Source organism: Lampris incognitus, chromosome 18 (assembly GCF_029633865.1).
Source record: "Lampris incognitus isolate fLamInc1 chromosome 18, fLamInc1.hap2, whole genome shotgun sequence".
Taxonomy (NCBI): Eukaryota; Metazoa; Chordata; class Actinopteri; order Lampriformes; family Lampridae; genus Lampris; species Lampris incognitus.
The window spans coordinates 2192083-2216831 of NC_079228.1; the positions used below are offsets into that span (position 1 = coordinate 2192083).

At 47.1% G+C, this 24749-nt stretch overlaps 1 pseudogene; it reads right to left on the reverse strand.

Moving 5' to 3' along the window:
• The window catches only part of LOC130129082 (uncharacterized protein K02A2.6-like), a 33159-nt pseudogene extending 8685 nt beyond the window's left edge, over positions 1-24474 (reverse strand).
• Positions 24475-24749: the final 275 nt, after the last annotated feature.

A 24749-nucleotide genomic window follows, 5' to 3' on the forward strand; every position in this document is an offset into this window, starting at 1 on the left:
GAGGGCTCAGAACACAGCCTTGAGGGTCACCTGTGCTGAGGGTTAGGGTGGAGGAGGTGTGGTCACCTAACCTAACAGACTGAGGTCTGTTGGTCAGGAAGTCCGGGGTCCAGTTACAGAGGGAGGGATTGAGGCCAAGGGGGAGGAGTTTGTTGGTTAGTTTGGTAGGGTTGATAGTGTTGAAGGCAGAGCTATAATCTATGAAGAGCACCCGGATGTATGTGTTGTTAAGTTCAAGGTGGGTCCAAGCAAAGTGCAGGTCAGTGGCAATGGCATCCTCCATAGATGTTGTGTGATGGTAGGCGAACTGATGTGGGTCGAATGTGGGGGGGATAATGTTTCTGATGTGAGCCGGAACCAGTCTCTCAAGAACCAGTCTCTCAACCAGTCTCTCTTTTGATGTGAGCCAGAACCAGTCTCTCTTCATGGCAATGGGGGTGAGTGCTATGGGTCGGTAGTCATTCAGACATGTGGCTGTTGGTTTCTTGGGGACAGGAATGATAGAGGTGGTCTTGAAGCATGCAGGGACTATGCATTGGGCCAGTGAGAGGTTAAATATAGTTGTGAAGACCTCAGCCAACTGGTCGGAGCATTCCAAGAGGACCCGACCCGGTATGTCTTCCGGTCCGCCGGCCTTCCGCGTGTTCACTCTGTGCAGTGATTCTCTGACCTCTGCGATCGATAGAGTGAGCACCTGGTTTTCTGGATGGGTGGGGATTTTTGTGGCTGGGTCAGTATAGTCCTTGTCAAAGCGGGCATAGAAATGATTGAGCTCGTCTGGCAGGGAGGAATCATGGACAGTGGGACCTCTATTGGAGGTTTTGTAGTCTGTGATAGACTGAATGCCTTGCTACGTTCGCCGGGGATCGGATTTATTGTGAAAGTGGTCCTCTATTCATAGGGCATAGTTATGTTTTACTGTTCTGATGCCCTTTTTGAGGTTGGATCCAGTGGTGGCTGGTGCTATAAATGTTACAGGGGGGGGCGCAATTTACCTTGGCGGAGCACACCTGACAGCTGCTTTAATGTCCACAAAGCCACAGAGTTATTAAGAAGGACAATGTAGCCTATAGATTTTATCAGGGTTTTGTCGACGGTGGATGATTGACAGTCGAGACGAGGCGTTGTGGTGGGTGTTAACATGATTGACAGCCATGAGAACTGTCCAATCACATTAGGTCAAAAAACATTAAAACAATAACAGTTCGCTGTCAATAAAAGTGGGAGTGTCTGGGGCGCACAGAACTGCGCCCCCTGGAAAATCTGAAGAAACCAATCACATGGCCACCTCAGGTCACTTGCTCGCCAAATGTTTGAGGGCTTACATAAGGTATTGTAACGTGCATGGATAAGTAGACACGTTGGTCCTTGACTAACGGGTCGGACCCTTTAGTCGACTGGTTAACATCGTCGCTTGCTGAGTGAGAGATACGGGTTCGCGTCCCGGCTGTGGCGGCGTCCCGGCTGTGGCGGCGTCCCGAGCTGCCCCCCGAATTCGCTACAGTATCGCTTGGCCGGCGCCCATCACCCAGGAAGTATATGTATTCAGACAGTCAAATTTATTTATATAGCACATTTGAAACAACCACAGTTGAACCAAAGTGCTGCACAAGCTTAAAATACAATATAAAATAAGTAACACGTATGAATATAAAAATATATGTAAAGAAAACATTATAAAAAACACTATAAAAATATCAAATCAATTTTATTTGTATAGCCCAATATCACAAATTACAAATGTGCCTCAGTGGGCTTAACAGCAACACAACATCCTGTCCTTAGACCCTCTCATCGGATAAGGAACAACTCCCTAAAAAAACCCTTAACAGGGAGAAACAACATGAAGAAACCTCAGGGAGAGCAACAGAGGAGGGATGTCTCTCCCAAGATGGACAGCGTGCAATGGATGTTGTGTTCACGCAATTTATATGATACAACATTGAAAGAGGAGAACAGAATTATAATGGACATAAAATGTATGAAGAACATGATGCACAGGATGCCAAGCAGTGTCCACATGCCAACGGAACAGTCCAGGACCCAAGCCACGCGACCAGCATCATCATGTAAAAACAAAAACTTATATGAGGAGAGGAAGGGTAGGTAGCATCCAAATGGCGACCACCATCACCACGGAGACCTGGGGGGAGAACCGACTGCACATGCATGCAAGAGAGACTCACATGACACCATTCACACACAGAAAAAGAGAAAGGAGAAGACATCATTCTGAGAGAGAGAAAAGACATGTTAGAGAAGAGAACAGTTTTCAATAGTCATTAGCCATAATCAATTAAGTCATCAATTAGTCATAATCTATACACTGTAATCTATACTCGATAATCTCGTTGGCAGAACAGTGGTTGGTAAATTCATTGAGACAGAAAACCAACCCACCATGCAGTACAGGTTGTGAAGCACTCAACTTAAAGGCAACTAATTGTAAACTAAGGCAAAAAGATGAGTTTTAAGTTTGGATTTAAAGACTCAACAGACTTGGATGGTCTGATGGCAGCAGGCAGGTTATTCCACAACAGTGGAGCCTGATAGGAAAAGGCCCTGCTGCCACCAGCTGATTTCTTTTTAACTTTGGGTACACACAGGAGCCCTGTATTTTGAGAACGAAGAGCTTGAGATGGCATGTAAGGTTTAAGGAGATCAGACAGGTAGGATGGGGCAAGTCCATTTAGGATTTTATAAGTCAGCAGAAGCACCTTGTATTCTGATCTAACATGGACATGAAGCCAATGAAGGGAGGCAAGAATTGGTGTAATATGGTCAAATTTCCAAGTTTTAGTTAGGATTCTAGCAGCAGCATTCTGAACCATCTGAAGACTTTTAGTACTAGAATGTGACAGACCTGAGAACACAACATTACAGTAATCAAGTCTGGATGAAACAAATGCATGTATTGGAGTCTCTGCATCAGCCATGGAGAGAAAAGACCGAATTTTAGCTCTGTTACGTAACTGGAAAAGGGCAGTCTTGGTTATTTCTTTAATGTAAATAATATAACATAAACAATAAAACATAAGAGTAACACAATAAAATCATTGTATCAAGCTCAACTTGAATTAAATGCCAGCGAGAATAGGTTTAACAAAGATTTAAACTTTAACAAAGATGTAAAAGTCTCTAGGGTCTGAGCAGATCTGATGTGTACTGGTAAGTTGTTCCAGAGATCAGGGACAGCAACTGCAAAGGCTCTGTTGCCCCTATTCTTAAGCCTGGATCTGGGAACATGTAAGAGCATCTGGTTTGTTGACCTGAGTGCTCTGACTGATGTATGATAATATGTTAGCTCAGATAAATAAGATGGTGCCAGCCCATTTAAAGTCTTAAAAACAAGTAATAAAATCTTAAACTGGATCCTAAAACAGACAGGAAGCCAATGAAGGGAGGCCAGTACAGGCGTTATGTGATCACGTCGCTTCTTTCCTGTCAGCAGGCAAGCAACTGCATTTTGTACAAGCTGCAGGCGACGAAGTGACAACTGAGCTACACCAACATACAATGAGTTACAATAATCCAAATGAGACGTAAAGACAGAAATCAACTAAATACCCTTTGGAATCAATATTAAATGGCTGCTGACAGGCGCTCACAGACTGAAAAACACCTTTATTTCATAATTATTTGCATTATACAACTAAATTATATTTAACATGTTTAAGTAGATTTCCATCTCTTGATATGTGAATGGGGCGGCGCCCCGGCGCCCTGTACTGGCCAGCCGCCACTGGTTGGATCTGGCTGCGCTGTAGGCCTCGCAGTTACCTGACTTGAACGCTGCATCTTGGGCTTTCAGCAGCTGCCAGACCTCACTGGTCATCCAGGGTTTCTGGTTTGGAAAGGTGCAGATTAATTTTGTTGTTGTTACACTCACAGTGCAAAAGTTAATGTAAGGATTAGATGAAGTTTTTTGGGGGGGCTGGGCTTTTTGGCAATGGTAATCAACTGTACTGCTGGAGTAGAAAGAAAGCCTGAGAGGATTGACATAATAGTAGATGCAGCAAGGACATTCTGGGTGTTATGGAAATTTCTGTAGAAAGTGTGAAGCAGCTGCTGGGAGAGGCTTTTAGTCCCTCTCAGAAACATGAGAAATAGAAAAGTTATAGCAGAGTGGGAAATGGGTGGGAGGCCTTATTTTATTTTGTCAGTGGACATTTTCATATAAATTCAGTAGATGGCGGTAATGCAACATTTCGGATGCTAACCGCCGCGCTGCTGTGCAACGTATGGCCCCCAGCCCCCTCAGCTTGGACCCCGTATAATAACTAGAACTACAGGCAGTGGTACACTCATGTGGACCTGCAGGCCCAGAGTACACTCATGTGGACCTACACTCATGTGCAAGGAGTAGAGGTGACCAAGGTGGGTGAGTTTAAATACTTGGGGTCAACTGTTAAAAGTAACGGGGAGTGCAGAAGAGAGGTGAAGAAGAGAGTGCAGGCAGGGTGGAGTGGGTGGAGAAGAGTGTCAGGAGTGATGTGTGACAGAAGGGTACCAGCAAGAGTTAAAAGGGAAGGTTTACAAGATGGTAGTGAGACCAGCTATGTTGTATGGTTTGGAGACAGTGGTACTGATGAAAAGACAGGAGGTGGAGCTGGAGGTGGCAGAGATGAAGATGATAAGATTTTCATTGGGAGTGATGAAGAAAGACAGGATGAGCAACGAGTATATTAGAGGGACAGCTCAGGTTGGACGGTTTGGAGACAAAGCAAGAGAGGCCAGATGGAGATGGTTTGGACATGTGTGGAGGAGAGATGCTGGGTATACTGGGAGAAGGATGCTGAATATGGAGCTGCCAGGGAAGAGGAGAAGAGGAAGGCCAAAGAGGAGGTTTATGGATGTGGTGAGGGAGGACATGCAGGTGGCTGGTGTGACAGAGGAAGATGCAGAGGAAAGGGAGAGATGGAAACAAATGATCCGCTATGGCGCCCCCTAACGGGAGCAGCTGATAGAGGAAGGAGAAAGCGGGTGGTTCCACAGACGTGGTTACAGGACACACAGGAGCTGCAATATTCGTTCCTGAAAATGAAAACTATTTGGACTGTAAGAAAAGATAACCAAATCCCCAGAGTTGGCCTTACGTATAGGCAGTATAGGCGAATGCTAAGGGCGCCCTGACGCGGTCGATCCACAGGGGCGCACTGAGGGAAAGGCAGTTTTTGTTTTTGTTTTAACTAAGAGCCTACTACTAATACTACTCATAATACTATACTATTATTTCGAAATATTACAAAAACCCACAACAACTTCACTAAAGCCTAGTGTAATGTTACATTCTGTTAAGTCTTATCTTTTGCAAAAGACTCGCCCGGTTCTTTGATTCAGGTCGACATAGGTAAATAAGAAGTCAGACGACTTCTTGCTGGTTCGTGTCATTTTATTGGCACACAACAAATAGTTCACAAGTAATGCTGCAGCACTGGAGACGTACCCTCGGTGCAACCGGGAGTCGTCTGCCAAATAACAGAAACACATAGTGATATATACTAAAACAACAAGGCGTGGGTCTTTTTCAGAGACAGGCTTGATCTTCTTTTTTGGTTTCCTTTCGTCACTGTTGATCCCGTTTCCCTCATGTTGTCTTGCAGGTGTAGCGCGTGTCCTAATCAGGTTTATGTGCATGGCGGTCCTGCTCCAAGGCCGTCCTAATGAGGTGGGTGCACATAGTGTTTCTACTCCAAGGCTGTCTCTATCAGGCCGGCGTACAATGTTCCTACTCTCAGGCCCAGCTCCTTTAGTCCCCCTGTTGAGGTGATTTATCACCTCATATAATATTTTAAGTGTGGTGCGTGGGTATCTATATCAGTATTCGGTCATTGATTCTGCCCCAGGGTGGGATGTCCCCCAGGCATCCTTGCAAGGCACCGCTGTGGCTTCCCAAATGACATGCGAGGCCTATGTGTAGCGTGTGGGTACATCGGTGCTAAATACAAGCAGCAAGCGTTTCTTCATTGCACACAGCAGAGATGTATATAAGTAATACAAAGTGTAGTTAACTGAGGGAGGCTAGGCCGTTTCTACAAGCATAGAGACATAAACGTAGAATGCATGCTTTATGGATCCTCCTTGAGACACGGCTGTCCAGGGGGCTGTCTGGGTCATCCGAATCCAGCTCGCTGAGGTCCGGTCCCTCTAGGCCCCCTTCGTCTCGTGGGGGATGGTCCATACAGAACATCCCAGAATGGTATCTGTTGAGAGAGTGGTTATCCTCCCTAAAAGACCCTGTCTCACCTTTTAACAGGCTTTCTCCATCTGGGTTGAGAGGCCTGAGCAATTCTACTTCTGTCATCTGGTAGGGCAGGGGGAGGGACATTACACTAGATTTCATGTGTTTGTCCATGCATCGAATGCATAAGGCCTTGGACATAGGTATACAGAAGCAAATTCCAATAATCAATACTATTATTATGACCATTATGGGCCCGGCTAAGGAGGACAGCCAGTTCCCCCATTTACCGAACCACCTTGTCATCCAGTTTCCAAATGGGTCATTTACCCCTGAATGTTCCTGGAGCTCGTCTGAGAGCATCTTTAGACCTGTTAATGCCCTGGTAAGTGTGCCATCAGGCGCGGTATTATTTGGGATAAAAGTACAACACTGAGAGCCGAACATTGCACAGACACCTCCTTTTTCAGCCAGCAGGGCGTCCAACGCTAATCGATTCTGGTATGTAACCAGAGGTGGCCTGTAATTGACCATGGATGGTTTCTAGGCCATCCCTCGTGAAATTGCTCAGTCGTTGAACATTAAAATGGATATAATTTATCCTTTCTACATTCTTAGCGGAGGTGGAGATTCCCGAGGTGAAGAACGCTTCGAACCCGCTGGCTATAGGGTTTGCTAGTTTGTATTCATCCGGGATCCCTCGTGGTACACCTATTGCATCTATATATATTGGGGTTTTATAATTGAATTCTCTCAGGAACTCTCGTTTAGATTTCTTGTTAACGGGAACCCTGACGTACAGTGGTGACTTAGGGTGGACAACCTCAGGTCCCATGATGGCTATTGGGCTGATGAGAGAGATAAGGGTGCGTTGGCCTTCCCAGTTAGGTGATAGGTACCCGAATAATGCTCTCCCACCACAGAACCACCAAACATCTGCGCGTGCAACCATTAGCTGGCTGCCATTCTGCCAACTACTAACATTATGTGTTACTCGGCAATATTTGCTGTTTAGGGTTCCATATATAGCAGAGGATGTGCTACTGTTATGGCGAGTCAGGCATGTGAGGTTATAGGGAATTATGAGTGGATTAAACACGGGGGCAATGGCTTCTCTAGGGGTGACCGTATAAATGGAGTCCAGGGGTAGACAATCTGAACTAGGGTTATCTTTTCCCATTATTTCGATCAAGCAGTCCTGATATGTTGAATTGGTGTCAATAGCGGTGGGAACCATCAATAAGTTTGGTCTTGGTTCTGAGCACACTACACATTTTGTTTTTTGAGCTAATTTTGCCGCCTACCCCATCAAATTAATCCACCTGTTTTCTTGGGCATAACCTGTTTCCACGGTCATAACTTTCCTAGCGGAGATTTTGGTACTGTCAAACACGGATACTTCTTGGATTTGGCTGGGTAGGGCATTGGGGCCTGATGTGTTTCCTATGGAGGGTTTAGGTAACATATTTATTCTAACTAGCCCCATGGGGTCTCTTCCTGCTACGCCCACTCCTATTATAACGTAGAAGAAACCTTCAGTCGTACCTCGGCAGCCGGTCCCCCCGGATGGTGGTGGGAAGGGGTTTTGGTGTAACCCTCCTATGCTAAGCAGGAGAGGGTTGTTCTTTTTTGGGTTTCCTCTATCTTGTAGCTGTCCCCTGACTAGGGCCGCCTTTAATTTCCCGTCTGAGGCTAATCGGGGTTGAGGTACATAGGAAGGACTTGTACTATACCAAACATAAACCCAAGTTGGGCACCACCAACCCGAAAGCCTATCGGGGTGTTGCCCCGGTATTACACAGAGGTATATATCATAGCCTCTCCATGCCTGGGGATTCCTCCCACAGTTAATTACATCACATAGGTCGAATTGGAAAGTGTAGCTTTTCCCTGTAGTATAATTTAGTTCCATTCCCCCGTAAATTGATAAACATTTGTCCCTGAGAGCTGTGTTGACTGCTCTTTTAGTTATGTGTTGGTGTAATTGGGTCAGATTGGTATCATTAGCGATATCAGTTAGTGGGGTTCCAGGTCTCTTAATATGAATTGACTCTAGGTTAGATCGTTCTCGTAAGGCCTGAGCCATTTTCCTCCACAACAGTGGTCCTGCTATCATCAGTGAGAGACACCATAGGGTAATCAGTCCTTGGAGTCTGTCACATCCGAGTAGCCTAAATGGATTTCCTGTGTCATGTCTAGGTCTCGTCGGGGTTGTCATAGTCACTGTCGAGGTCCTTCAGGTTTTTCCTGATGTCAGTCGGTGTCCGCTCGGTCGGAGCGTCTGTCTTGCAGCACTGAGTCTTCTGCCACCAGTTGCTTAGTCTGCCTGTTTGCAACCAGACTTTCAGGGAGTAGTCTGTAGCTCGGGCCACTTGGAATGGTCCGAGCCAATGTGGTTCACTCCAATTTCCTCGGTGTTGTTCCCTCAACACCCATTCCCCTATTTCCACCGGTGGTGGGACGACGTCGTCTGGATCATGCAGAAGTGCTTCCTGTACCTGTGAGGACAAACACTTCACCGCTATGTTAAGCATTGTTACATAATCACCAATCTGTTCTCTTTTGTCCTATAAGAGTGTGTCCGTCTGTGGTAGGGCAAGTGTTGAATGGACATGGCATTTTTCTACCCGTTAGCACCTCATGAGGGGTTAACCCATGTGCTGCATTTGGTTGAGATCTCATGTTGAACAGTACCAATGGTATGGCGTCTAGCCATTTCAGGCTTAGTTCACTACATAATTTCCCCAATTGTTCCTTGATTGTCCTATTTGCTCTTTCCACCAGTCCCTGGGAGGCAGGGTGATAGACTGAGCCGGATTTGTGTTTGATCCCAAACATTTCCTCAACCTTCTGAAGGTCCTCACTTGTGAAGTGGGTACCATTATCTGATCTGATTGTTCTTGACAACCCATATCTGGGTATGAGTTCTTTAACCAACCATTTAACTTCTTCCTGTGCTTTTCCCTTCTGAATCACTTGTATTATCCTCACTCTTACTGTCTACATTTTGTACAACTTTCTTTTTCCCAGTCTTAGCTTTAGTTGCTGCTTCTTGCTTTATCTTCTTTCCCTCATCCATCTCTTTTCACTCTTCGTCCCCTCTATTCCTACTGTCTGGTTTTTGCATTACGTTCTCGTTCCCTTCTTCTGACTCTTCAGTATGTCTTTCTAAGCTACTTGCATACGACATTCCTCGTCTCTCTTGTTCTTGGGCGGTCATTCCCCATAGCTCTATTATTCTTTTTTTTGTTTTTTTCTCCTCTACCTCGTTCATGCGTTTGCTTATAAGCGCGAGTTTCTGCTCCAGGTCTGCTTGAGTGACGGGAGCGTCTTCTGCGTTGTCTGGGGCGATGCTTACACCTATGACCCCGCTTTTAACAGTCATTAGAGGGGCCTGTATATCTTGTACTGTGCCCTGGGGTCGCGTTTTTGACGCCGAGAGTGTTTCTAAGAACGGGTTGTGGCTATATGGTGGAGGGGCAGTGGGTTGGGTTGCTATAGTCGGGTAAAGATGTTCTCCTAGTTTTGCCCCACTTTTTCAGCTTCTTCCTCCTTTACTTTGGTTGCTTTATCCTGCTCTTTTCTGCTTTTCTGCTTTGTTTCTGGCTGAGTTGGTTTCGGCGTTTTCGGCATAGTCTGTAACATTTCGAAAAACCAGAGGGCCATGGTGGCCTGTCTGTCTGCCTCTCATTCTGCTTTTCGTATCTGTGATTTCTTTGTTAGACATCCCGTCTGTTCAACTTTTCCTTCCGCCTTAGCCGCTTTAACGCGGGCTTGTGCCTCATATTGTTCTAGTTGTTGTGCGCTGGGTGGTGGATCAGTCCATGCCCCTAGTGGGCCTTCTTCCTGCATTTCATGTGCCCAAATCACTAATTATTATTATTTTTTATTTTTTTTGCCAATTTCTTTCTTTCTCCGGGCAGAGTCCTGTATGCTCTTAACATTAGGGCTTTGTGCAGGACCCTGCCTAATGTCTCTTGAGGTAGTTTTTGCTAGCCATCTAGCACTGCTTTAATTTTATCAGACAATTTTAAGACACACTTTGTTCACATACACTGACGCGCCAACCAAGTGGACTCTAGGTCCGGGGGAGGGCGGGGAACTCAGCCACGGAAGAGGTTGGGGCCCCGTTGGGTCACCAAATGTCAACTGCCGGTTCTTTGATCACTCGAGCGAGAACGATACAGCAGGCTTCTACCCACACGGGGCGGCTGTACCTTCACTTCAAATCTCGCTCAGGTATCACTCCCCGAGTGTCCCCTTTTACTCTGGAGGCGCCATACAGTGTTCTAGGTCCCTGACCTTATCTCTTGTCCCTTATATTCTGCTAGGCCTTCCCCATTTGACAAGCAAACACACTGGTTTCGGAGCCTGGTATGTGTTTTAAACTTCCACACAGGCAAAAAAGTCTCGTAAACCAGGAAACCACCCCACAGTTTGTGAAAAACAACAAATCTTTCCCTGTGTCCTTATTCTTTCTCTTACTTATTTCTTCCTAAATTTGCGACAACTCTCCGTTTTTACAGGAGAGAAAAAGACGGTCCCAGACTCATACTTTTAATTACGTCTTATTTTGTCCAAATGGTTTTGCTGTACTAAACTAGGACACTTACTTTCTTTCCCTTGTGGTGTTTCTCTATGTGTTTTAAACATTACATGTGAAACACATTCATTGCATGGTATGCCACAATACAATTATATTTTCTCATACTTTTTAGTAGGGACTTTTCTCCTCCATCTCCCCCTCTCCATCCAATTTGCAAACGGACTGGGGTCCGGCAGAATTATTATAGAAAAGGTCTTCTGCTTACCTTAGTTACGGAGCTCCTGCAATTTGGATGGAGAGTTGGCGACGGTTGGCTGTAGTCCCGGAGTGTGTCAAATTGTCCGTCGAGCCAGAATCCGGGTCACGGCACCAATTGTTGAGTCTTCGCTCTTGCAAAAGACTCGCCCGGTTCTTTGATTCAGGTCGACATAGGCAAATAAGAAGTCAGACGACTTCTTGCTGGTTCGTGTCATTTTATTTGGCACACAACAAATAGTTCACAGGTAATGCTGCAGCGCTGGAGACGTACCCTCGGTGCAACCGGGAGTCGTCTGCCAAATAACAGAAACACATATAGTCCATGGGCCAGAGCCCAAAATTTCCTATTTCAGTACACTCAAGGTGGCAAAACTTACCTATAATTTTTGAAAGGATCCATGTCTGTAGATGATATTTTGGTATGATAACCATTCCTGAGTGGCAGCTGTATCACAGTTATCAGCTCATGAAGTTAACCACCCCCTAAAGTAAATAGCATTTTAGACGCTGGTGCATATCCTGGTTTAGCCTCATGGTCAGGACATTTTTCAATGTTCTATAATATTGTCTTTGTTATCATTTTAAAGGGGACCTTCTTAGCTTTCATTCAAGCCCTATTGTGGATATTTCTCACAAATATAGAGGTCACTTGAGCTCTTCAACCCGTCAATAACACGCATCTTTCTGCAATGTTCGCCTAAACTATATACTTTCTTTTAGCCCTGTGGCATCTAGGAATATCAGGGACACAAAACACAAAAACTGGAATACTCACAGGACTGTAAAGATTCAGGAAATGTATAATATACCCATACTATTTCATTGTGTGAGGTGATTGTGAACCTTAAATTAGAAGGGCATTATTATTAAGAAACTAACTAGACCAAAGCCAGTTAGTCCATGGGTCAGACCAGATATCGATATCACCCAAGGTGACACAACTTCACTGGTGCCATTTTATTTGGTACACTAACAGAAGTAAAATAATACATGATAACCTTTCCAAATGAGCAGCTATTTCATTTTTCTTTCAGGAAACCTGTTTCTGTGCCTCTCACGATTGTGTATTTGCCCAGATTTTTACAAATATAGCATTTCAACACCCCTGGTACTGATTAGCCTAGCTTAAACTCTGGGACAGTTCTTAGTTGGCCAACAACCAAGGATAACCAGTACTGTGTACTTCCATTCATTGTGCTAAGCTAGGCTAACGTGCAGCCAGATAGCTTTCTACTAAACACATATAGAGGAAACTGGTATCTATCTTCTTGTCTCACTCTGGAGAAGATTGTAAGCTAATTTCCCATAATGTTAGCATGTTCTTTTAATGTATATGTTAATATGATTAGTTAAAGTGGCTACGAGGAACTTTCATCTTGTGTTGATTTTAGCGGCCTCATGTGGACAAAATACAGCTGTTGCATAGCAACTAGGTAATGTATCTATTTGTGGCTATGTAAGATAAATAATGGTAATATGACGCTGGTGAAGCAAAGTAAACTTTGTTTTAGTAGTGTTCATACACCTAAGTTACATGTATTTGTTTGTATGTGGCAGGTGAAAACTGACTGAATATGGCCACTGGTGAACAAGCAAGTTTTTACCCAATACCAAAGCGCCCACGGGCGGAGTGCATTATCCACTGTTCTGATGATACAGATAAGCTGGTTTCACTACAAAGTGTCGACTCATGGAGAACTCTGCTCAGGGCAGCTCAGATACGAAATCATGCACCAGTTTTGAAACTGGCAAAAGACATTCCTGAGGGACAGATTCCAGCAATCTACTACCACAGAAAGTGTCGCAGTATCTTCACTATGAAGCAAATTCTTGATGGCCTCCTTGCAAAAGAAAAGAAAAGTTGTGTCTCTGCTGAAGAGAAACAATCTAAGAGAGTAGCTCGACATGCTCCAAGTACATCTAGGACTTATGATGCAGAGTGCATATTTTGTCAGAAAAACAGCAAATATTCCAAGAGACAGAATACGAGAGAAGTACTGGTGCAGTGTCGAGAACTGCGAGCTGATGCAAAGATCAGGAGTGCAGCCACAAAGAAAAGGGACAGCAGAATCCTTGCCATTGTGAGTAGAGACCTTGTAGCAGCTGAAGGGCACTACCACAGGTCATGCTATAGACTTTACACCAAAGAAGAGGTTTCCAAAGGAGAGGTTGCCAGCAATGAAGATGATGATGCTGCAGCCCAGTATGAAGCTGCTGTGAATAAGGCATACAATGAGCTGTTCCTCTTCATCAGGATGGAGCTTTTTGGCAATCCTCAAGTGATGACAATGACTGATCTCTCTTCTAGACTGGTAGCTTCAATGAACTCCCAAGGCATTGCCCAAGTCAAGGAATCAACCAAGAAGCACATAAGGCGAAACCTGGAGAGTGAGTTTGCTGGAGCCTTGCAGATATTCCCTGATGAGAAAGGAAAATTCCTCCTCTATCCCGATAACTTGTCCATGAGGGAACTTGCCAAAGAAAATCAGTCTCTCAAAAGGGAGCTGCAGACCCTGAAAAGTGTCAGTGCACAAGATGTTATAGCCAAAGCAGCCATCAAATTGAGAGCAGACATTAAAAGTCAAGATGTTCCTCAAACCTGGCCGCCTGAAGTCAAACCAGAAGCAGAATGTCCTACCATTCCAGAGTCGCTCATTATCTTCCTGTACTCTCTACTCACAGGCTCAAATGATCCTGATCATGCATCCCAGAGAGTGCAGTGCCTTCTGCAGTCATTTGGCCATGACATAGTATATGCAGTGACATGTGGAAATACCAAGCCTTCCAAGCACATTGTTCTGCCATTCAGTGTCAAATCGTTGACAGGAAATGTAGAGTTGATAAACATCCTCAACCGACTTGGTCACAGTGTGTCCTATTCACAGATGGAAGAGATCAACACTGCCCTGTGTCTCCAGAAACTCTCATCATCAGGGAGTGGCATTGCCCTTCCAGCTAACATCCATCCTGGCATATTCACAACTTTAGCCTGGGACAATATCGACCGTCTTGAAGAAACTGTCAGTGGTGAGGGAACATCTCACAGAGTCAATGGGATTGCTGTGCAAGCAAAGCCAGTCAACCCACTTCCTGTCCAACCCATGCCCACTGTTCCCAAAACAAAGAAGAGAAGCATTGATGGACCCCCACCAATGTTACCAACTTACAATGCTGGACAACGGGTAGGGCCACCACAAAGCAAAAAGTCAGATGCCGATACTGCAGCCAATACTAAGCTTGCCAGAGAGAAAAACCTTCTTTGGGTCCTAGCACGCATGTCACAACAAGAAGAACAGTCAGTCAGCAGCTGGACAGGCTTCAACATCCTGACTCGAGGAGAGATGACGGTCATCCCCGACAATATAGGCTATCTGCCTACCATCAATGCTCCAGCGACACAAATGTCTACTGTCAACGAGGTGCTTAACCAGTCACTGAGCATCATGCAGTGCTTAGGCCTGAGGAAGGTTGTCTGTGTCTTTGACCAAGCCCTGTATGCCAAGGCTGTCGAGATCACATGGAAACACCATGACAAGTTCCATGATATCATCGTTAGGCTTGGGGTATTCCACACCATCTGCACACTGCTGGCAATAATAGGAAAGCGTTTCCAAGATGCTGGACTCAAAGACCTCTGCATTGAGTCTGGCATGATTGCAGAAGGCTCAATTGCTGGTGTTATGGATGGCCGCAAGTACAACAGGGCAGTGCGACTACACAAGCTCCTGTATGAGGCTCTCATGCGACTGACCTTGAATGGTTTCCTGTCCTGGTTGGAAGAAACTCACAGGAATGACATGGTTCACCTGAATGAGACACTGAAGACCATTGACAGCCTTGGGAAAGAAGTCTCACAACATGCTTTGAAGGAGGTCCTCAAGAACAGCTCTTGTACACGCATCATGGATCTATTTGAAGTCTACCGTGAGTTCCTTAGAGGTGGAAACGGCAGCCTCTCGAACTTCTGGATGTCCTATTTGGACATGGTTGAAATCTTGTTGGGGCTCATCCGAGCATCCAGAGAGGGAGACTGGATGCTACACTTGGCTAGCATTCGAGCAATGATCCAATGGTGCTTTGCTTATGACAGGATGAATTATGCACGCTACCTCCCCTACTACTACGCCCAGATGTCTGAGCTGCCCATCACACACCCAGATGTGTACACAGAATTCATGGAAGGAGGCTTCTCAGTCCAACTGGGCTCCACCAATCCCTTTGGCCGAATCCCTGTTGACCAAGCTATAGAAGAAACGGTGAACAAAGACACCCAAACAGCTGGAGGGACAAAGGGATTCAGCTTGAAGCCAGGAGCTGTGACCAAATATTGTCTCGCGGCTGAGTATAGAAGCATGTACCTCAGACAGCTGAGAGACCTGACAGGTCAAGGCAGGTGCAAATGGTCTCATCCAGATCTACAGAGTCCAAGGATCAAGAGAGATGAAGCAGATGTCCAGTCTCTCATGGACCTTATGGAGAATAACTGGCTCAATCCTATGTCCCCTGATGAGATTGATTTGGTTAGCCTCTCCACTGGCAACATGGCTCCACCTGATGTGACCATAGATCTCTTGAGAGCTCTTGAGAAAGGAGAAGAGGCCTACCAAGCATTCCAGCAAACAAGGTTAGATGCAGACCCACCACCTGTGAAATTCCACGACAAGATGACCAAGCAAAGTCTGAAAACATTCTTCAATGTCAGCACAAAACAAGCTCATGGAAAGAAAGCACAGGATGTGGTTCTGAAGGCAGATAGAAACCTTTTCAGTCACATGATCCTGGTGGCTGAAAGCAGGAAGGTGAATCTGAAGGATGTCCTTGCCTACCCATTGGGCCCACTACCATGGGCACTGGCAAATGCTGATGGGTCCTTACGAAAAACAAACAAGGCTGCACTTGCCAGAGAGCTTGAAAAGAATGTATCTCCTGCAGAAGACATCCCAATCCCATCTACTTCCATCATTGATGGGATGAGCCTGGTCCAAAAAATGAATGGCAACAACAAAACCTTTGCACAGGTGGCAGAGTCAGCCTTGACCCAGGTCCTCCATGAGGGAGCACAGAGTGGGAGGATTGATGTTGTTTTTGATGTCTATCACCAGACTTCGATCAAAGATGCTGAACGACTGAACCGGGGTGGAGACATCACTCTCCAGTACAAGAATCTTGCAGGGGGACACCACGTCCAGCAGTGGAGAAAATTTCTGTGCAGTTCCTCCAACAAGACCAGTCTCATCAAGTTTCTGGTGGAAGAGTGGAAACTCCCACGATACAGAGCTATGCTGCATGGCAAGGTGTTGTACATGACCTGTGAGGAAACCTGCTACAAGTTGACAGAAGATGGGTGTGAGGAAGCAGCAGAACTGCACTCCACACATGAAGAAGCTGACACCCGTCTGCTCCTGCATGCATTGCATGCAGCAAATGCGGGCTCAAAGTCAGTTATCATCACAGCTGAGGACACTGAAGTCATGGTGCTTTGTCTTGGCTTCCAGAAGGACATCACCTGTCCCATCTACCAGAAGTGTGGGACTCAGAACCGCACACGGTTTGTCGACATCACCAAACTGGCAAGTTCACTTGGAGACAGCATCTGTGACAGCCTAATTGGCTTACATGCCTTCACAGGCTGCGACACTGTCAGTGCATTCGCTGGTCGAGGGAAGCTGAATGCCCTGAAGATAGTGAGAAAGCACACTTCCTGCCAAGAGACTTTTAGTCAACTGGGACAGACATGGAATGTGAGTGATGAGCTGTTCCAGAAAATTGAGCAGTTCACCTGTCGGATGTATGTTGCTAATAGCAGCACTGCTGAGGTGAACAAACTGCGTTACCAGCTCTTCTGCACCAAAAGGGGAGAGGTTGAGTCCAGCCAGCTGCCACCATGTAGAGACTGTCTCTTTATGCATGTTCAACGAGCCAACTATCAGGCAGCAATATGGAAGTGCTGTCTGCAGGCTAACCCTGTGGTGCCAAGCCCTACTGAGTATGGATGGACAGACGATGAAGGCAAGCTGGCCATTTACTGGATGCGCTCCCCACCTGCACCAGATGTGGTCTTGGAAATGCTAACATGCAAGTGTGTGCATTCATGCAAAATGCCAAGCTGCATGTGCCTGTCAAATGGACTTCCATGCACAGACATGTGCAGGTTACAGACATGCAGTAACCAAAAACAGCAGGATGGTCCAGAACTGGACTTTGAACTTGGGGAGTCAGATGATGAGAGAAACGAGCAGTTTGATGAATGACAGTGTGATGATTCTGATGGTATTACTGTGGTAGTAGTCTATTGATGCACAGGATGTTGATTCTGGACTTGGTTACCCAGAGCTTGATAACAATAATGTAACCATATTCACATATACCCATTACCCTACCCATTACCATTACATATACCCACTAATGATATGGGATTACATGTATCATTGACTAAGTATATGTAAATGTCAATGTTGTTTAAAATATTAAAATAGTTCATTACCTCACTATGGTATTCCTTTTTATCATGTATTTTGATTGTGTATTTAAACAAATGTATAGAGACCAGTTTGTGACCTAACTGGCTTTGGTCTAGTTCTAATTTAAGGTTCACAGTCACCTCACACAATGAAATAGTATTGGTATATTATACATTTCCTGAATCTTTACAGTCCTGTGAGTATTCCAGTGTTTGTGTTTTGTGTCCCTGATATTCCTAGATGCCACAGGGCTAAAAGAAAGTATATAGTTTAGGCGAAAATTGCAGAAAGATGTGTGTTATTGACGGGTTGAAGAGCTCAAGTGACCTCTATATTTGTGAGAAATATCCACAACAGGGCTTGAATGAAAGCTAAGAAGGTCCCCTTTAAAATGATACCAAAGACAATATTATAGAACATTGAAAAATGTCCTGACCATGAGGCTAAACCAGGATATGCACCAGCGTCTAAAATGCAATTTAGTTTAGCGGGTGGTTAACTTCATGAGCTGATAACTGTGATACAGCTGCCACTCAGGAATGGTTATCATACCAAAATATCATCTACAGACATGGATCCTTTCAAAAATTATAAGTAAGTTTTGCCACCTTGAGTGTACCGAAATATCGTCTGGCCCATGGACTAATTTATCTGTGATCGTTACATTGCCCCCTTCCTTCGGGAAGGGCGTCCCCGGCCGGACCGTCACAGCCGGGGCGCGAACTCGTGTATTCCACACCGCGGGCGACAACGTTAACCAGTCGATAACCAGTCGATTAGTCGACTGGTTAACGTTGTCGCTCGCGGTGCAGGCGATACGGGTTCGCGTTCCGGCTGTGGCGGTTCCTGAATTCGCTCCATTGGTGTCAGAAGTGAGATCGTGAAGGACCGTGAGGCCATCTGAAGTGTTTCCTGAAGGAGGGGGATGTAATGTACACATCTAAGAACAAAATAAGTGTTTTAGAATTAACTGCATCTGCATAATCCAACAGATCTAGTATGAGTCTTATGTTACAGCTAATATGCCGGTTTTTCGTGAATCCTGTTTAAGTTTTGGCTATAACAGTCTAAGCCCTCTCTTTAATCTGTTCGCATATACTAATGCCAAAATCTTATAATCATATGTTAAAAGAGTGATGGGACGCCAATTTTCGATTGATAAGGGGTCTTTATCGGGTTTGGGGATAAGAGATATAATAACGCCTTGCTTCACTGTAGCCACCATCTCTCCCTGACTGATGCATTCTTGGTACATATGTGACAGTGGGCTTTGAATAAGTTCTCAAAAGTGAGTATACAACTCGACGGACAAATCGTCGATTCCTGGAGACTTTCCTTTTTCGTTGAAAATAACGCATTTTTAATTTAATTAGCTGATAGGTCAGAATCACAAATAAATAGGTCAGAATCGCAAATAAATAGGTCAGAATCACAAATAAATAGGTCAGAATCATAAACAGATTTACATTCTTCATCGATTGAGGGGATATCGGTTTGATTTTTTCCAGGAAGCTCGCACAGTGTTTAGCATTAAAGTTGGATTTATATATTTTTCCATAAAACTCAGTGACAAAATTTCAAATTACCTTTGGATCTTCAGAAGGAGCTCCGTCAATATTGAGGGCAGTTGATGACTCTCTTTTAAATTTTCTTTTTTTCAATAGCATAAAAATAATTTGTGTTCCTTTTCCCCTCCTCTTGTTAGGGTTTGTGGAAGACCCCAAGCGCACGACACCAGACAGAGATGGGGTTAGCCGAAAACTGGCGTACTTTATTCCTTACGCGTACAACTAGTCAAACATAGGAAGGCAATGAGCGACAAGGAAAAAACGGAAAGTCCAAGGGGGAAAAGGCTCGCGGGTAATCCAAACGAGAACACGGCAGGACACTTCGACGGGGAAACTTTGCAAGGGACAAACATGAACCAAGGGCTGGGATGAGTTCGGAGAGAAAAGGACCGTGAGAGGAGAGTGGCCGCTACTGCGGGTGCGGGGAGGTTACAACACGAGCTGATAACGGGCACGTAGAAGGCCACCAAACTTAAGCCCAGCCCTGATGACTAAGCCCGGCCCTGACGAGCCGATTGGCTGCCAGCACGGGGTGGGCGGGCCACGGCGCGGGGTGAGCGAGCCATAACAGTACCCCCCCTCCCTCCACGGGAGCCACAAGGCGACTTTCCCGGCTTGTCGGGATGGGAATGATGGAACTCAGTGAGCAGCCCAGGGTCCAGGATGAGCTGGCGGGAGACCCAGCTACGTTCCTCCGGACCGTAGCCCTCCCAGTCCACCAAATACTGGAACCCCCGTCCTCGGCGCCGGACGTCCAGCAGCTGGCGGACCTTCCACTGGGGGTGCCCATCCATGATCTCAGGGGGAGGCGGAGCCGGGGCCGGAGGCATCAGAGGACTGTGGGAGACAGGCTAAACCCGAGACACATGAAACACGGGATGGGTCTTCAAGGAAGCCGGAAGCTTAAGACTCACTGCCGCGGGGCTGAGAACCTTCCTGGTCTCAAAGGGCCCGCCAAACCGGGGGTTCAGCTTCTTCACGGTGGACTGAAGCGGGAGATCCTTCGAGGACAGCCACATCCTTTGGCTTGGTTGGTACGTAGGTGCTGGGGACCGGCGTCGGTTGGCTCCCCGACTGGCGCGCTCAGCTGCCTGGAGCAGAGCAGCTCTGGTCACCTCCCAGATGCGACGACACCAGTTCAGATGGGCCTGCACGGAGGGAACCGCCACTTCCGACTCCTGCGCAGCAAAGAGAGGCGGCCGGTAGCCCAGGGACGCCTCAAAAGGTGAGAGGCCGGTGGCAGAGCTGACCAAGGAGTTGATGGCATACTCGACCCAGGGGAGGAACCGGCTCCAGGAGCTGGGCTTCTTGGCAGCCACGCACCGGAGGGCAGACTCCATGCTCTGGTTCATCCTCTCTGTCAGTCCGTTAGTCTGTGGGTGATAGCCAGAGGAGAGACTAACAGAGGCACCCAACCCTTTACAAAAGGCCCTACAAAAGGCCCGTTCGTCTCCCATACCTGGGAGACGAACTGGGGCCCTCGGTCCGAGACGACATCCAGGGGAAGGCCGTGGAGACGGAACACGTGGCTCGTCAGGAGGTCCGCCATCTCAGAAGCCGATTGGAGTCTGGGGAGGGCCACCAGGTGCACTCCCTTACTGAAGCGGTCCACCACTGTCAGGATCACAGTGTTACCCTGGGAGGGAGGCAGTCCGGAGACAAAATCCAACGCCACATGGGACCAGGGCCGGCTTGGAGTTGGGAGGGGCTGCAGCAGACCCGCGGGTGCCTGGTGAGAGGCCTTGCTGCGAGCACAGGCGGAGCAGGCCCCTACGAAGTCCCTGACGTCGTTCCTCATGGTGGGCCACCAGAAACGCCGAGCCAGAAAGGTGAAGGTGCGGTGGACACCCGGGTGGCAAGCAAACTGACTGGCATGGCCCCACTGGAGAACCCGGGGCCGGACTGCGTCCGGGACGAATAGGCGGCGTGGAGGGACGTGACTGGGGGCGGGATGGGAGCGCAACGCCTGCCTGACCACGGTCTCGATGCCCCAGGTAACCACGCCAACCACCCTGGCCTCAGGAAGGATGGGAGTCGGCTCCTCTGTAGCTGGCTCCCTCCTCGGGTGTTGTCGGGACAGGGAGTCTGCCTTCGTGTTGCGGGACCCGGGGCGATAAGTCAGCGTGAAGTCAAACCGACTGAGGAAGCTGACCCACCGTGCCTGCCGACCATTGAGGCGCTTGGTTGCCCGGATGAACGTCAAGTTCTTATGATCCGTCCAGATGGTGAATGGCTGTTCCGCCCCCTCCAGCCAATGGCGCCACTCCTCCAGAGCAGCCACCACTGCCAGCAGCTCCCGGTTCCCGACATCGTAGTTATTATGTAGCTGGCTAATAACACTATGGTGTAAACAATTTCACACACGATGCAGGGACCACAACGCACACATGGCTGTTCATTTCCATGCTTTACTAGGAACTCTTCTTCTGTTGGTTAAAACCCAGACAACAGCAATATAGAATACAGGTGCCACCTAGTGGTCACTGGTAGAATAGCCTCATCCATACATAACATGTCCTCCCAACTAAAATATGTTGTACATCAACAATGCAAAAATCACTTCCCGGTACAAAGATTAAGTAACAAAGGCGTAATGTTACTTCCCAAAAGTACATTCAAAACAATGTTATTTTCCGGTATACATTCAGACCCCGTATTTGTTTCCCAATATTTTTATACTCAAAAGTCTCAGTCTCTTTACCACATTATCAATGTGTTTACTCAGCAGAGTAACGTGCAGGTGGTTTAGTATGTCTCACCGGATAGCGCGAGTGTCTAACAGTCTCCGCTATCTTAGTAGGTCCAGCACCAGCTGGTTCACTGGAGTGAGGTGTCTCCGTGGACTCGATAGCCACTGGAACTGGATTAGTGTTCTCATCAGTGTGAGATGCAGGGGTACCGAGGTGACGTGTAGTACCACCAGCACTACGTTGAGGTGACATAGGGAAGCTGGTAGGAAGGTGGACTGCAGAGCTGGCAGCGTCCGCGTGTGCCTGCTCTGTTCGAGTCAACATCTGATGCACATGGCGTTTCCACACTCCCTGTGCTCCCACCTTGACCTCGTATGACACTGGTCCCGTTTGAGTCATTATAACTCCTTGTGTCCACTTTTCCTCCCCCTTCCGGTAATCACGAACAAGGACAGACTCACCGACTGCAAAGTGTCTGGCCTTGGAGTGTTGTTGACGGCGTTGCTGCTGGGAGTCTTGAGAGCGATGAACAACCCCAGCCACACTGGGTTTGAGAAAGTCCAGTCGCGTGTGTAGCATGCGCCTTGTGAACAGCATAGCCGGCGGTTCCTTTGTCGTGGCGTGCGGGGTGTTGCGATACGTCAACAGGAATGTGTCGAGCCGCTGTTGCACTGGTGGATTTGAGGGCGTGTTTGAAAGTCTGTACAAAGCGCTCGGCCAGGCTGTTCGTAGCAGGGTGATACGGCGCTGAGCGAATGTGCTTGACTCCATTGGCTTTCAGGAATGTGGCGAATTCCTCAGAACAGAACTGGGGTCCATTGTCGCTTACAAGAATGTGAGGAAGGCCGTGGCGACTGAAAAGGCCCCTCAGTACTGTGATGGTCTTGCTTGCTGTGGTGCTATCCATGATTTGCACCTCGGGCCATTTAGAATGAGCATCTACTACCACAAGATACATGTGTCCTTCAAATGGACCAGCAAAGTCTACGTGAATCCTTTCCCAAGGACTGGAAGGCCACATCCATGGATGTAGAGGGGCAAGACTCGGTTCTCTGACTACTCTGGCATGAGTGGCAGGATTTGGCCTGGAGCTCGATCTGAGAGTCAATACCTGGCCACCAGACATACGACCGTGCCAAGCTTTTCATCCTCACTACCCCTGGGTGTGCTGTATGTAGCTCGTTGAGCACCCGGGGCTGTAGCTTGGGTGGCACTACCACTCGTGTGCCCCACATGAGGCATCCCTGTTGGATTGTGAGGTCATTTTGACGAGTCAGGAAAACAGACAGTTCAGTATCTCTGTTTTTCGTGTTTGGAAAATGTCCAGTAGTGACCATCTCTAGTACGCGAGACAGTGTAGGGTCAGATCTAGTGTTGTTTTGGATATCAGTGGTACTGATTGGTACTGTGACATGTAAAACACATCTATGGTGTCTATCTGGTCATCGTGAGTGTCTGGAAGTGGCAACCTTGACAGTCCATCTGCATTAGTATGTGCTGAAGCCTTACGATACTCTATAGTGTAATCATGCGCTGACAAGAGGAGTGCCCAGCGCTGCATGCGGGCTGCGGCCATCGATGGCGTACTCCTCACTGGACTGAGAATGGAGGTCAGCGGGCGATGGTCTGTGAGTAGAGTGAACTTGTTACCATAGAGATACTGGTGAAACTTACGTATGCCAAAGACTATCCCCAGCGCCTCTCGCTCAATCTGGGCGTAGTTCTGCTCTGCTTTGCTGAGTGTTCTTCACGCATAAGCGATAGGTTTCTCTACACCATCAGGCATGACGTGAGAGAGTACAGCCCCTACCCCATAGGGTGAAGCGTCACAGGCTAGACGGAGGGGCAGTTCAGGGTTGTAGTGGGTTAGCACCTTCTGAGATACCATGAGCTCTTTCACTTTTCGGAACGCTGCCTCACAAGCTGTAGTCCACTGCCATTTCTTCCCTTTGTGCAGCAGTGCGTTCAGTGGTTGCAGGATGGTTGCCAGGTCCGGGATGAAACGTCCATAGCAGTTTATCATTCCGAGGAGCGAGCGTAGTTGGCTAACGTTGGTGGGTGCCGGTGCCTCCACAACAGCGCGTTCCTTCTCTGGCGACTTGTGGAGCCCGGCAGCATCGATGATATGACCTAGATACTCTACTGACTCCTGGAAAAACATGCACTTATCCTTTTTGACATGGAGACCATACTCCTCCAGTCTCGTGAGAACGTCGTCCAGGGCTTTCAGGTGGGTCTCTTCATCTGGCCCACTAACCAGAATGTCATCGAGATAACAGTGCGTGAATGGCAATCCAACGAGCACTTGATCCATAGCCTTCTGGAACAACGCTGGTGCCGACGCAATACCAAAGGGCAAGCGGTTGTAGCAGAAAAGTCCTTTTTGTGTGGAAATAGTCAGTAGCTTCCTCGACTCCTCCACTACTTCCATCTGTAGGTATGCGTTTGACAAGTCCAGTTTACTGAAGCGTTGACCTCCAGCTAGCGATGCAAAGAGATCCTCAATGCGTGGAATAGGATACTTGTCCACACAGAGTGCTTGGTTGAGGGTGACTTTGAAATCACCACAAAGTCTCACCGTGCCATCCTTCTTGTTGACAGGAACTACGGGTGTGGCCCAGTCACTATGCTCCACTGGTGAGATCACGCCAAGGTCAGTGAGGCGGGTCAGTTCAGCATCTACTTTGGATCTCAGAGCATAGGGCACATTACGTGGTGGGCAGAATTTGGGTACGCTATTAAGAGTCACTCTCGCCTTAATGTCTTTCATTGAACCCAACCCATCCGAGAACACAGCAGAATGCCGCTTTAGTACAGCATCTAAACTGTCTTTCTTTTCAAGTTGTACACCATACACAGTTTTTAAGTCTTTCCAGTTAAGCTTAATAGCTCTCAGCCACTCTCTACCAAATAGTGGAGCTGCATTCACTTTTACAACATACAATGGTAACTCAGCTGTTTGCTTATTCAGGTTTACTTTCACATTAATAACCCCTTCTGGTAACAAAGGTTCACCTGTATACGTCCTAAGGACTACATCAGTAG